This window comes from Procambarus clarkii, chromosome 22 (assembly GCF_040958095.1).
Source record: "Procambarus clarkii isolate CNS0578487 chromosome 22, FALCON_Pclarkii_2.0, whole genome shotgun sequence".
NCBI classification, from domain to species: Eukaryota; Metazoa; Arthropoda; class Malacostraca; order Decapoda; family Cambaridae; genus Procambarus; species Procambarus clarkii.
In genome coordinates, this window is record NC_091171.1 from 47978607 (window position 1) to 47991730 (window position 13124).

The window sequence follows — 13124 nt, forward strand, 5'->3', positions numbered from 1 at the left end:
CTTTGTGCACCATTTCAATGTAATTTTCCGTCACACACTCTTTAAAGCCTGGAGTTTCCCTCCACACCAAGGGGGGCTCCCCTATGCCTAAGGAAAAGGGAGAGGGGGGGGGCCTATGCCACTTCCCTTTAGTCAGCAATACGTTAAGGCCAAGGGGCAAAGGGGCTACTGAAGCTGAATAAAAGAAGGGCCAGCCTTTGGTCAGGGTCAGAGATTTATATCCCTTTGACAACGATATAAAATAAATATATATATATTATGCATTCACTTGCATCACCGAAACCTCGAACTGCCGACTACCGGAGTGGAGAAGACAGGAGCTCTACCGATCTGACTACGAATGTCCACAACAAGAGAGGGACCCCAGAGACACGCCCCTGGTATCCAACAGACTGTCAACCTCTCCTGGGGTGCCACTTGAGTCAGGCACACCAGGAGGGTCGCGTGCCAGTCATGTCACTTGCAAGCCACAAACGAGGAAATTACTTGCCCCCACCACTTTGGTGGTCGTGAGTGAGTTCGAGGCTCCGATGGTGGCGAGTGAATGAAATGTTATTTTCACGGTTATTATTGTTTGGTGGGATAATGCCATACAGGGCAGCAAGTGACGGGTTAGGAAGCTTGGCCACGTGTTGACCAGGGCGGACACGCGCTGGTATGGTAATGAGGGTGGACCCTGGCCTCCAGCCCCACCCTTCACCACCTGCCTGCCCTCCACAGCCACCACCACCTGCCTGCCCTCCCAACACTGCCACCATCTCCACCCTCTGGGCTTGGGTACACACAACAGAGCAGGTACAATACACAAAGGGTTCAGGCATATCAACACCCTCCACCTAAATCAAAGTCTAGGGGGGACAACTATTAACAGACCTTAACACTCTTCAAGATATTGGTAATCGTCTTCATCAACCGGGCTATGGTGCCTATGTCGGACTGTGGGCACTAACAGTTTGATTGATCAGGCTCTCGTCCAGGAGGCCTGGTAAGAGACCAAGTCGCAGGAGTAAAGACTTTTCACAAGGAATGTTGAGCTAACAGCGCTAATCACTACAAATACAATAGACCAACATTAATCAATTAACACAAATACCAGTTATGCTGTACTTTTGAAGTACAGAAAACAAATTCATGAAACCACTAAAGCGGGACCAAAGAGCCAGAGCCCAACCCCCGCAAGCACAATTAGGTGAGTACTAAAGGTAAGGTAGTTGACGGTAGACAAGAACAACAACCACCACCAGCCCTGGTGGTAGTTATCAACCCGCAGTTTGTCTTACGTCACCCTGAGACAACACGGCAGGTAAGCTAGGGTGCAACTTGCCTCCATTAAGGGCCGTGTGATCAGTGATCTCTCACATACTTTAAAATAAATTCCAGGGTGAAGGTTAGAGGAGGGTGACGGGGCGGGCATGACGAGGGAGGAAGGGTAAGAGTGACCGGCCCACCGACCCACTTAAGGTGTGGAGTGGGTCAACGGCCATTCTATATATGGTGATACTAAGTCGGCAGCCTCGTTTGATCGCTGCTTAAAGCAGGTTTGGCTAAAAATGCTTGTCACCCACGGGATGGGTATGGGGTGCATAATAAAGAAAATCGTAGTCGTTGGTGGGAGTGGGAGCACATACAAAGGTCTCTTTAAGAGTTGGTCCTTGTGTCACTGGTGGAGTGGAGGGGGTCGTTGGTGGTAGGGAGGACGCTGGTGGAGAGTTGTGTTGCCGGGGGTCTGGAAGCTTGCGTGTTATCAGAGCCATATAAGGCAGACGCTCAGTACACCAGGGGCCACCCACCTCCTAACACCAACACACACGGGGCCACCCACCTCCTAACACCAACACACACGGGGCCACCCACCTCCTAACACCAACACACACGGGGCCACCCACCTCCTAACACCAACACACACGGGGCCACCCACCTCCTAACACCAACACACACGGGGCCACCCACCTCCTAACACCAACACACACGGGGCCACCCACCTCCTAACACCAACACACACGGGGCCACCCACCTCCTAACACCAACACACACGGGGCCACAAGGCTAACAGCTGTACCGTGCCAGACTCCCAGTCTGACACTCAGAGAGAGAGATTACCCAACTCTCACACTTACTAACATGCCCCAACACAACCCAACCCTAACCTCGCCACACAAATCACCCAACCCATAAACCCACTTTCCTGCCAAAACTCCATTAGCGGCATGATTGCTTCGCGGTATGGTGGGGTACCGCGCCTGCCAGCAGGGAGCACAGCTACCAACATACCATATAAGCTCTCATGACTTGGGTATCCCACTGGGACGCCCCAAGAGGGAGGAGTTCCATGTAAATTTTTTTAAATTTTGCCCCGAGGGGATAGCTTATTGGGCAGCGCCACCCATCCTGTGAGTGGACACACCGCATAGCAGCATGTACAACACTCCCCAATAGGAAGAAAACCCGCTGTATTGTTCATACTGTCACTTGTACCCAGACACAGCTGGGACTTGCTTAACTGTCTCAAGTGAACAGCTTATCAAACAGGAAGATTAACATTCGTCAGCCCTTAACATCTTACGTTATCTTGCGGGTGCAAAATGGGGGGTTATCTTTTAAGAATAGTATCTATATTTGACAAATAGTGTTTTCCTAACTCCAACAATGTGTGGTTCATTATTCTACAAATTTCTAATGAATCTTAGATGTTCACACACTGTCAGGTAGTGGTCAAGGCGCATCATCACACACCAACTTTACGCCCAGTACGGGAATCTTGTGTAAACATTTCGTCAACAAGTACTGACAATAAAACTACACTAATATCATCAGTAGAGACATACCAATAAAATTCATATAGTAATGTTGAGATTTAGATCTGGATTTAAGTATTTGAACCGGGTAAGTTATCAGGCGCCATGTGTGTGTATTATATATATATATATATATATATATATATATATGTGTGTGTGTGTGTGTGTGTGTGTGTGTGTGTGTGTGTGTGTGTGTGTGTGTGTGTGTGTGTGTGTGTGTGTGTTTGTTTTTTGGGTGTAAGTTGCCTCGGGTATAAAGGTGACCGAGGGTGAATTGTCATATTGAAAGTAGTCATATATGTAAACATATATTGTGATGTACACTGAAGCTACACTGAAAGACACACAAATCTCCGAATAAGTTTTAACTAACAAATTTGCCTGCTCGCAAAGCTTTGGGGATTGTGTTTCAGCTCTTGGCTCCGAGCCTCATCCTTCAGTAGATTATGAAAGTGTACAGGTTCCCTTCACTCCATTTTGTGTGTAACTCTGATACTTAAGAAGTCCTAGCATACTGTAACGTTGCCCGCGTCTCTCCTATTTCAATTTTCCAGAATACTTTGTACGTGGTGATCATGCATCTCGCCTCAGCAACTAAGCCTAGTGGGAGAGGCGCCCTCGTGAGCCCGCCGCACTCTCCTCTCATCCAGGCGTGCCCACAGACAGACAAGAGATACACCCCCACCCCCTTGACTAACACTTAAGACAGTGTATCCCACCAGGGAGGAACACCAGTGACCCAGCGTGGGTTACCCACCCATTCCTTGTCTCAACACAACCCCCCACCACACACCAACCACACACCACATTCGCTAAACTAGTCACAGTCTCCGGTGTCTTCCCCTTGACTTTACTCAACACCTCTTCTCTTCTCTTCTCTTCTCTTCTCTTCTCTCTGTCTCGCTCAAACACCTTCCTCCACCCCCCCCTCACACTCGTCTTTGTTAGGAAGATGAGGTACAGAGCATTGTGGTGGCAGCTTACTCTGTGTAAGGCAGTGTTGGGGGAGACCGTGGAGTAGTCACTCACATTAACAACCTCCCCCACCAGGAGTTATGGACACGGATCCACAGCTGACACATTATTTTCCAACACCCGTGGAGAGAGGAAGGGAAAGATAGAAAAGAAAACAGAAAAAATGAGAAGAAAAAACAAAGAAAAAGAGGAAAACGGGAAGAGAAAAAAGGTAAACAATTTATGCGTGACGCGTCAAATATGAACACTTAAGGGGAAAAAAGATACGCATTAAAATAGTAAAGGTTATTCACAACATACAACAGGTGGGGAGGACCGTAGGGGGAGCGAGGGAGGGCCTGACACTCACGTGTGTGGTGGGGGGAGGGGGGGGGATACTAGGCGAGCCACAAACACTAACATACACCGAACAACACAAAAGCCATCCTGAAACATCTCATAACATACTGATGTATACTACACATAGCCAGGGCCTGACAGCTGAGTGGACAGCGCTCGGGATTCGTAGTCCTAAAGTTCAGAGTTCGATCACGGGTGGAGGCAGAAACAAATGGGCAGTTTCTTTCACCCTGATGCCCCTGTTCACCTAGCTGTAAATAGATAACTGGGAATTTGTCAGTTGCCAAATGAATTTGTCATTTGTCAGTTGGATTTGTCAATTGATCGTTTTCAACGTAAAGAAAACGATCAATTTAAAGTGTCCTCTCCTAACCTACCAGAAGACCTAAAACAGAAAACGGGACAGTACGTCACTTTCGCGAGCCGCTTTCATTTTCTAGTACGACAATTTTTGGCCTGCATGACTAACCATCCTGCGAGATAGGGACTTTTTAGCACCACGTAGCTAGCTTTTTGACACACTGTACTTCCCTTCATATAGTCTAGGGCAGCTGCATAAATGCAGATATATCTAATGTATTAAAAAAAAAAATTGGCCTTGGGTAACGCATACGAGCGAAAAGCGACGTTCATTGTAAGAGGCCAGGTTGCGGCCCCACCGGCCAACCCTCGCCCCCAAAGACCCTGGGGTCTCCCGCCAACACGTCCCAAGAGCTACTCGGCCGCTGGTAACGGATACACCTCCACACCATAAACCACATCTGTGGAATATTCAAACCCCTGTGACTGTCAGCCCACGCGCGTATGGAACTGCGCTACCTGCGCTAAGCTTGTGTTTTAACTCCGCCTCACACTCCAGCATAAATTTGCATAATTAGGCGTAAACCCGGTATGTTTTGTCATAAATTTAGTTTAAACTCTACTAAGTTCTGTTAGATAATACATCACAGATAAATTTCATGTAATTTACCGAAACATTTTCTCAACACAAGTAGAAAATTTGCATAATTTTACAAAACTAAATTGTTATGAATACTGTAGGCATAGGCCACTAGTGTTTTTTTATTGAACTGAAAATTAGTGGACTCCACTAATAGTAAAATAGAACATTTTGTTTAGCATTGCTTTTGTTCTATAGCCGGGCGCTGAACCAGTGTGAAGGAAGCAGCCGAGACGTTTCTAGCAGGTGATTACTGCTGGAGAATAAACCTGACGCATGCGCTCAGAGAAAGATCTAGGAGTTGATATCACGCCAAATCTGTCTCCTGAAGCCCACATCAAACCAATAACATCTGCGGCGTATGCGAGGCTGGCTAACATCAGAACTGCCTTCAGGAACCCGTGTAAGGAATCATTCAGAACCTTGTATACCACATATGTAAGACCAATCCTGGAGTATGCGGCCCCAGCATGGAGCCCGTACCTTGTCAAACACAAGACGAAGCTTGAAAAAGTTCAGAGGTATGCCACTAGACTAGTCCCAGAACTAAGAGGCACATGATTTACGTCAACAAGAGGCTTAAGTTACGAGGAAAGGCTGCGAGAAATGCACCTCACGACACTGGAAGACAGGAGGGTAAGGGGAGACATGATCACTACCTACAAAATTCTCAAGAGTTGACAGGATAGATAAACAGTTTAACACAGGTGGTATGAGAACACAGGTGGAAATTTAGTACCCAAATGAGCCACAGGGACGTTAGAAAGAACTTTCTCAGTGTCAGAGTAGTTAACAGATGGAATGTATTAGGCAGTGATGTGGTAGAAACCGATTCCATACACAGTTTCAAATGTAGATATGATAGAACCCAGTAGGCTCAGGAATCTGTACACCAGTTCATTGACAGTTGAAAGGAGGGACCAAAGAGCCAAAGGTCAACCCCCGCAAGCACAACTCGGCGAGTACACTGTTTTGCACGCATTGCAATTTACGCATCGTGATCAACTTGTTACGACTGTACATTACACTTGTTCAATCTAGCAACAACGGGAACGATTTACATAATTAGGAAATGTTTGTCTTACAATGAGGTTTTGCGCTGACTGAAGAGCGACAGGTGTGGCCAGAGGGAGGCCCAGGACCCCCCAGACGCACCTTACCATCGTGGCGCCCCGCCTCACTCCTCCAAACCCTTCTGAACTCATTAAAGATTACTGTGACGGCCGCCCTCAGAGCCCTGGGTTGTGCCTCCTCATACTAACTTACACGAACTCTTGTGACCTGAGTAAATATATGTTGTCACACACTTTGTTATTTTGAGTTATATGTTTAATAATGGCTGTAGGGATTGTCTTGGAAGTCCTTATTTGTGTCTTTACACGAGGTTCTAATGTTTGATATCTTCCCACATGTTGCCGATATTATGTTTATAGGCCTATGTACCTCTGGTGGCGGCGGAGTACTGGAATTATATTCCCTACGTGAGGCCGACACTAGAATATGCAGCACAGACCTGGAAGCCTCACTTTGTGAGACAAAACTAAATTTAATAAAATCCATTTTTTAACAATAATAATGCCTGAATTATGTTGACTATGCAACAGGAAGAGTCAGGGGATAACTAAATTCCACAACAATAGAGAAGAGAAATAGAGTGGCAAAGATCATTATTTACAAAATACCGAGTACACTAGGACTTCTTTAAAATGAGATAAAATCGATAAAGATTTATCTAAAAGTTGGACATACACATGAATATAAGAAATGAGAGGAAATGTGCGAACCCTGTACGGGTGATCAACACGGTAATTATACTTTAAGAAGTGGTGGACGCCGCCTGTAGACACCTTTAATGTCAGATACAATGAGTCCAGCAGGGGTCAGTCCTTGGACCTATACTGTTTCTGATATATGTAAATGATCTCCGAGAGGGTATAAATTCGTTTCTCAATATTTGCTGATGATGCAAAAATTATGAGGAGGATTGAAACAGGATGATACTAGGAGGCTACAAGATGACTTAGGCAAACTGAGTGAATGGTCCAACAAATGGCTGTTGAAGTTCAACCCGAGTAAATGCAAATTAATGAAACTAGGCGGCGGAAACAGGAGGCCAGACACAGGATACAGAATAGGAGATGAAGTACTTAATGAAATGGACAGAGAAAGATCTAGGAGTTGATATCACACAAAACGTGTCTCCTGAAACCCACATTAAAAGAATAACGTCTGCGGCATATGCCAGGCTGACTATCAGAACAGCCTTCAGAAACCTGTGTAAGGAATCATTCAGAATCTTGTATACCACATATGTAAGACCAATCCTGGAGTATGCGGCCCCAGCTTGGAGCCTGTACCTTGTCAAGCACAAGACGAAGCTGGAAAAAGTTCAAAGGTATGCCACTAGACTAGTCCCAGAACTAAGAAGCATGCGTTACGAGGAAAGGCTGCGAGAAATGCACCTTACGACACTGGAAGACAGAAGAGTAAGGGGAGACATGATCACAAACTACAAAATCCTTAGGAGAATCGACCGGGTAGACAAGGATAAACTATTCAACACTGGTGGTACGCGAACAAGGGGATACAGGTGGAAACTGAGTACCCACATGAGCCACAGGGACGTTAGAAAGAATTTTTTCAGTGTCAGTAGTTAATTAACAGGTAGAATGCATTAGGCAGTGATGTGGTGGAGGCTGACTCCATACACAGTTTCAAATGTAGATACGAGAGCTCAGTAGGCTCAAGAATCTGTACACCAGTTGTTTGACAGTTGAGAGGTGGGACCAAAGAGCCAAAGCTCAACCCCCGCAAGCACAAATAGGCGAGTACACACACACATGTAGGATTGTGTAGACATGCACACACACACACATGTAGGATTGTGTAGACACACACACACACATATACATGTAGGATTGTGTAGACATGCACACACACACATATACATGTAGGATTGTGTAGACATGCACACACACACATGTAGGATTGTGTAGACACACACACATATACATGTAGGATTGTGTAGACATGCACACACACACACAGGATTGTGTAGACATGCACACACACACACACACACACATGTAGGATTGTGTACACATGCACACACACACACATGTAGGATTGTGTAGACATGCACACACACACATGTAGGATTGTGTAGACATGCACACACACACATGTAGGATTGTGTAGACATGCACACACACACATGTAGGATTGTGTAGACATGCACACACACACATGTAGGATTGTGTAGACATGCACACACATGTTCATGTCTATAGTGGAGGACTGTAAGAGAAGAATAACTGAGATACAGCTGAAAGGTTATAGTGTGAAATTCATGTGGATTCCATCTCATGTTGGAATAGTGCTCAACGAGGTGGCGGATGACTTGGCCAAACGTGCCACATCAAAACCACAAGTTGACATTGAATGTGAATTCACAATGAGACAAATAAGAAGCAAAATCAGAAATATTCAGGCACAGGCGGGAGTGGAGAGGAGAGAGATAATGTATGAGAGTAGTCAAACCATGCAACACTACATGTATGTGAGTCAAAACACCCATTTCACTTATGGTAAAAGGAGAAATGCTTGGAGTGACTCTGTGTACATGCGGCTCAGGCTTGGGTACAAATATTACTGGGAATATGGGATAGATGTTCATGGTAATGACACGAAGTGTAAACTATGTGGTATGTTAAGGTCTCACACCCTTGCCCATTATATTCTTGATTGTCCGTTGATTAATGTATATAGAAACACTGAGATAAGGACTGTTCCTGAACAAATAGCCTGGATGTGTCACAACGGAAAGGTTGATGATATTCTTGAGAGATATAAGAATTTTGCACCAAGATTGTAATATTTTGTTGAATTATCTGCAGGTGTCTTGCAAATTGTCTATACAGTATACCTAGGTCATAAAAGTATTTGTGTGTACGTCTGATAACATACTACTTGTGAGGGAGGAAATGTATATTTTTACCTCTCAGAATGTTTGGTAATATGTTTATTGTTTGTGATGTGTGTCTATGTATATATTAACACGTTGTACTGAATGGGGTGAGAATAGCTTGAGCTACCTCATCCCTTTGTGTGTATTTTACCTCAATAAACTTATTTCAATTTCAATTTCAATTTCACACACATGTAGGATTGTGTAGACATGCACACACACACACACATGTAGGATTGTGTAGACATGCACACACACACATGTAGGATTGTGTAGACATGCACACACACACACATGTAGGATTGTGTAGACATGCACACACACACACATGTAGGATTGTGTAGACATGCACACACACATGTAGGATTGTGTACACATGCACATACACACACATGTAGGATTGTGTACACATGCACACACACACAATGTAGGATTGTGTACACATGCACACACTCACACACATGTAGGATTGTGTACACATGCACACACACACACACACACATGTAGGATTGTGTACACATGCACACACACACACACATGTAGGATTGTGTACACCTGCACACACACACATGTAGGATTGTGTACACCTGCACACACACACACACACGTAGGATTGTGTAGACATGCACACACACACACACACACATGTAGGATTGTGTACACATGCACACACACACACACGTAGGATTGTGTAGACATGCACACACACACGTAGGATTGTGTAGACATGCACACACACATGTAGGATTGTGTACACATGCACACACACACACACGTAGTGTAGACAGTCATGTCGACAGTCAGACACGGGGACAGAGAGGGACAGGCAGACTCACCAGACGAAGGTCGAGGAGGAGGCGTGTGTCCGGGACAGGTCGTGACTGCCTGTCACTGGCCCTGCAGGTGACGGCACCTCCACGCCCAGGTACGCGGCTGGCTCCTTCAGGAACAAGTAGCGCAGCAGTGTAGTCACTCGCAGGGCGACGCAAAGTTTCAAATTCACAAGTTTTGAACTACAGTCCAAGTGTTGGCTATCTCTTTAACTCAAAGACTTCAATGGTACACGTCCGAAATAAGTTTTCAAGCACAAATGTTCGAGCAGTTGCAAAACTGCAGGCGGCCTTCAACGAGCGGGTTCAGCGAGCACACACACAGGAGCTACAAGAGTTGATGTGTACGGGGCTGTGGAGGGTAGGATCCTGGCGTGTGTGTGTGTGTAAGGAGCCACGGAGACGCGTGCACACCCGCCCCAAGAGTCGCCAACACTGCCCTAAGACAGAAATTTCAAGTGTGGCGGCGAGGAGCCCAGGGCGGTTGGCCAGGCCGGGTTGCCACCGCTCGCCCTCCTCTATATTCTCTCTCTCTTCTGACCAACACGTAACGTTCCTGTGAACTATTCTGCCTGGTGCAAAGGCTGTAAAGAGTAGCTTAGATTCAAGCTTAGCCTGGACGAGCCTAAAGCATGGTGAATGAGTGTAAATAATTACGGTGGTGGGGGTGAGGCGGCACCACTGTGTACCCGTCTAGCGTACTGGGAATTACTCCACAACAAACCGATCTTAGACAACCCATAAGTCTCGGTGATCTATGCCGCCCCTAAACCACGCCCTATACTCAATTATACCATATTCATTAATATTAAAAAACCTTAACATGGCAACTCTCTAACCAAGCGTCTTCATAGGCCAGGATTTTAATTTTATTTTTAGTAGGCCTATACATGTGCCCCGCCTCGTAAACCCTCAGTCTCTTTCCTTTTTATAATATAAACTTCACGCGCTGGTCATAAACACGAACAATACCATGTGCTGACAAACAGTTCAACATGGCAGGCAGGAAACATATTATCAACACAGTAGATATGATTCAAACCGACCCCAGCCAGTACGCCACGGGGGTAGCAACGCTAACTTCTTTCTAAGTTATAAACATATATATCATACTGTTATCAGTTGTTACTGGTAGACCATATATCTATTACAGCAACCATACGCTTGTTTGCGTCGCTCGCCGGAATATACTCATCTATGTATTCAAACTCAAAACTTAGGAATACACAGTTTAGTTTACTTCAGTTATTATGCACCCCATACCCATCCTGATGGGGGGGGGGGGGGTGGTAGTGAATACAAACACATAAACAATGCAAATTTACATGCACGCAAATATGTTCATAGTCACGCATATGAACATATGTGGTCTAAGGACTGAACGTTCAATAATATAATGACTCGTCACTCACCCACGTTCCACATATGACGGCTGACAGGTGAATAGACGCCACTGTATACACTCATACGCACAAATCATATGTACTTATAAATGTACACATACCAAATAACCGCACGCACATCAATACCTGACTGACAACACTGACACATAATTAACTCATCGCACAGCCACCACAGGCAGGTGTGCAGTCGTATGTCATAACTTGTTCATACACACCTGGCCTCACACTAAGATGTGTGTTTCGTTGAGTCTGTCAACATTTTCAAAGGCAAGCGTAAAGAGGATATAAGTTAGGTGGAGCGACCCAATATATAAGCAAGAAGGACGCGGGGTAAGGTTTACTTCACTATCTTCTGGAATGTGAAGCAACCAATGACCATAGAAGAGCTTTAAGAGTTCCTGAATCATGCAGTGGCCACCCTGAAGCCATCAACACAGCCACCCTCCTGGTCAACAAAGGTGTCCAGCAGCTGGACACCCTCATAAAGACTGAAGCAGTATCCTCCCCCGCGATAATAGTTGATGGTTAAATGCAACCTTAGAAAAAAAAATTTGTACCACTTACGGGCTATTCATGCCCGTGCCACGTCTTGGGTGGCTTAATCTTCATCAATCAATCAATCAATCGGGGTAAGGTGTCGCATGGACCAAGTTTTTAGGTTTTAAGTAGAATGTGACCGATTGTGAGCCGAACGTTAAACGTTGGTTGAGATTGCTCGATATGTAGAGCTTCGGTGATGTCTGATCTCCTACTGTCGTTGTATCTGTCGCTTATGTCAGTGTTGTTCGTCAGGATATATTTAGTGATGGTCTGTTTGTGTGTGGAAATTGTGTGTTCTTTTTAATGGAGTCTTTAATGCCGGTGCTTCAGCTAACATGTGATCATTTGAACACAGCGCATCTCTTAGCGTCAAGCATTATACAACTGCAAAATGAACTTTTAGAGAGTTCATTTTAAACCTTCTCAGGCGAAGAATATAAGAAATATACAGATTTGTGCTAGAGCCACTAAACTAACCTTCTCTGTCATATTCAATAACTCGCGTCTTCATGAAAAACTGCTGTTAAAATATGTTATATATACTTATCACTAAGTACTCTATAACCCAAAACAGGGTTCGAACCTACATTACCAGCGCTCGCCTCTCTGGCGTATACAGCACATTAACCACTTTACCAGCGATTGCCTAAGTGGTTATGTTACTTTGTATGCCTTGAGATGAACCCGGGGAATTCAGGTTTGAGCCCTGGTCGGGTCATAGTTCATAGTAGCTTATAGATTTGGGGACATTGCAAACTTTTTTCCACAGCTCTAATGGCTCTCACCTCCAACGGCACTCATCTCCAACGGCACTCACCTCCAACGGCACTCACCTCCAACGGCACTCACCTCCAACGGCACTCACCTATAACCTCAATAATCTTAAAAATTATTAGAAAGTACAATCCGTAATTGGAGTAATAATCAGTAATGTATATAATCAAGTAAAGTAAAGTAAATAATGTAATAAGTAATGTAAATAATAAAATAATAAATAAATAATCAGTAAAGTAAAAATGTAATAATCTAACCCTGTCCATGGAGGGCAGAATAATATAATATATATATATATATATATATATATATATATATATATATATATATATATATATATATATATATATATATTAGTATATTTTGGTAGCAGTCTTTCCTGTAGACATATATTATTAAATATGACCGAAAAAGTAAGATTAATAATTCTAACACGAATTTTCTCAATCTTTCGTACATTACGCTTCACTGTTGGAGGTAAATCAAAAATCACTTCTCCAAAATTCATTTTTATTTCTAGTCTGACGCGACACGGGCGCGTTTCGTAAAACTTATTACATT

General features: G+C 44.5%; 1 protein-coding gene across 3 annotated transcripts in view; it reads right to left on the reverse strand.

Moving 5' to 3' along the window:
• The window catches only part of LOC123759324 (uncharacterized), a 60258-nt gene that overhangs the window by 31173 nt on the left and 15961 nt on the right, over nt 1-13124 (reverse strand). The window contains exon 1 of one of the 3 annotated variants that reach the window (XM_045744224.2): nt 9853-10489. The exons of the other annotated variants lie outside the window; for them this stretch is intronic. The gene's annotated coding sequence lies outside the window, so the exon portion shown is untranslated. Of the gene's footprint in view, nt 1-9852; nt 10490-13124 lie in introns of those variants that run through there. 3 annotated transcript variants of the gene reach the window in all.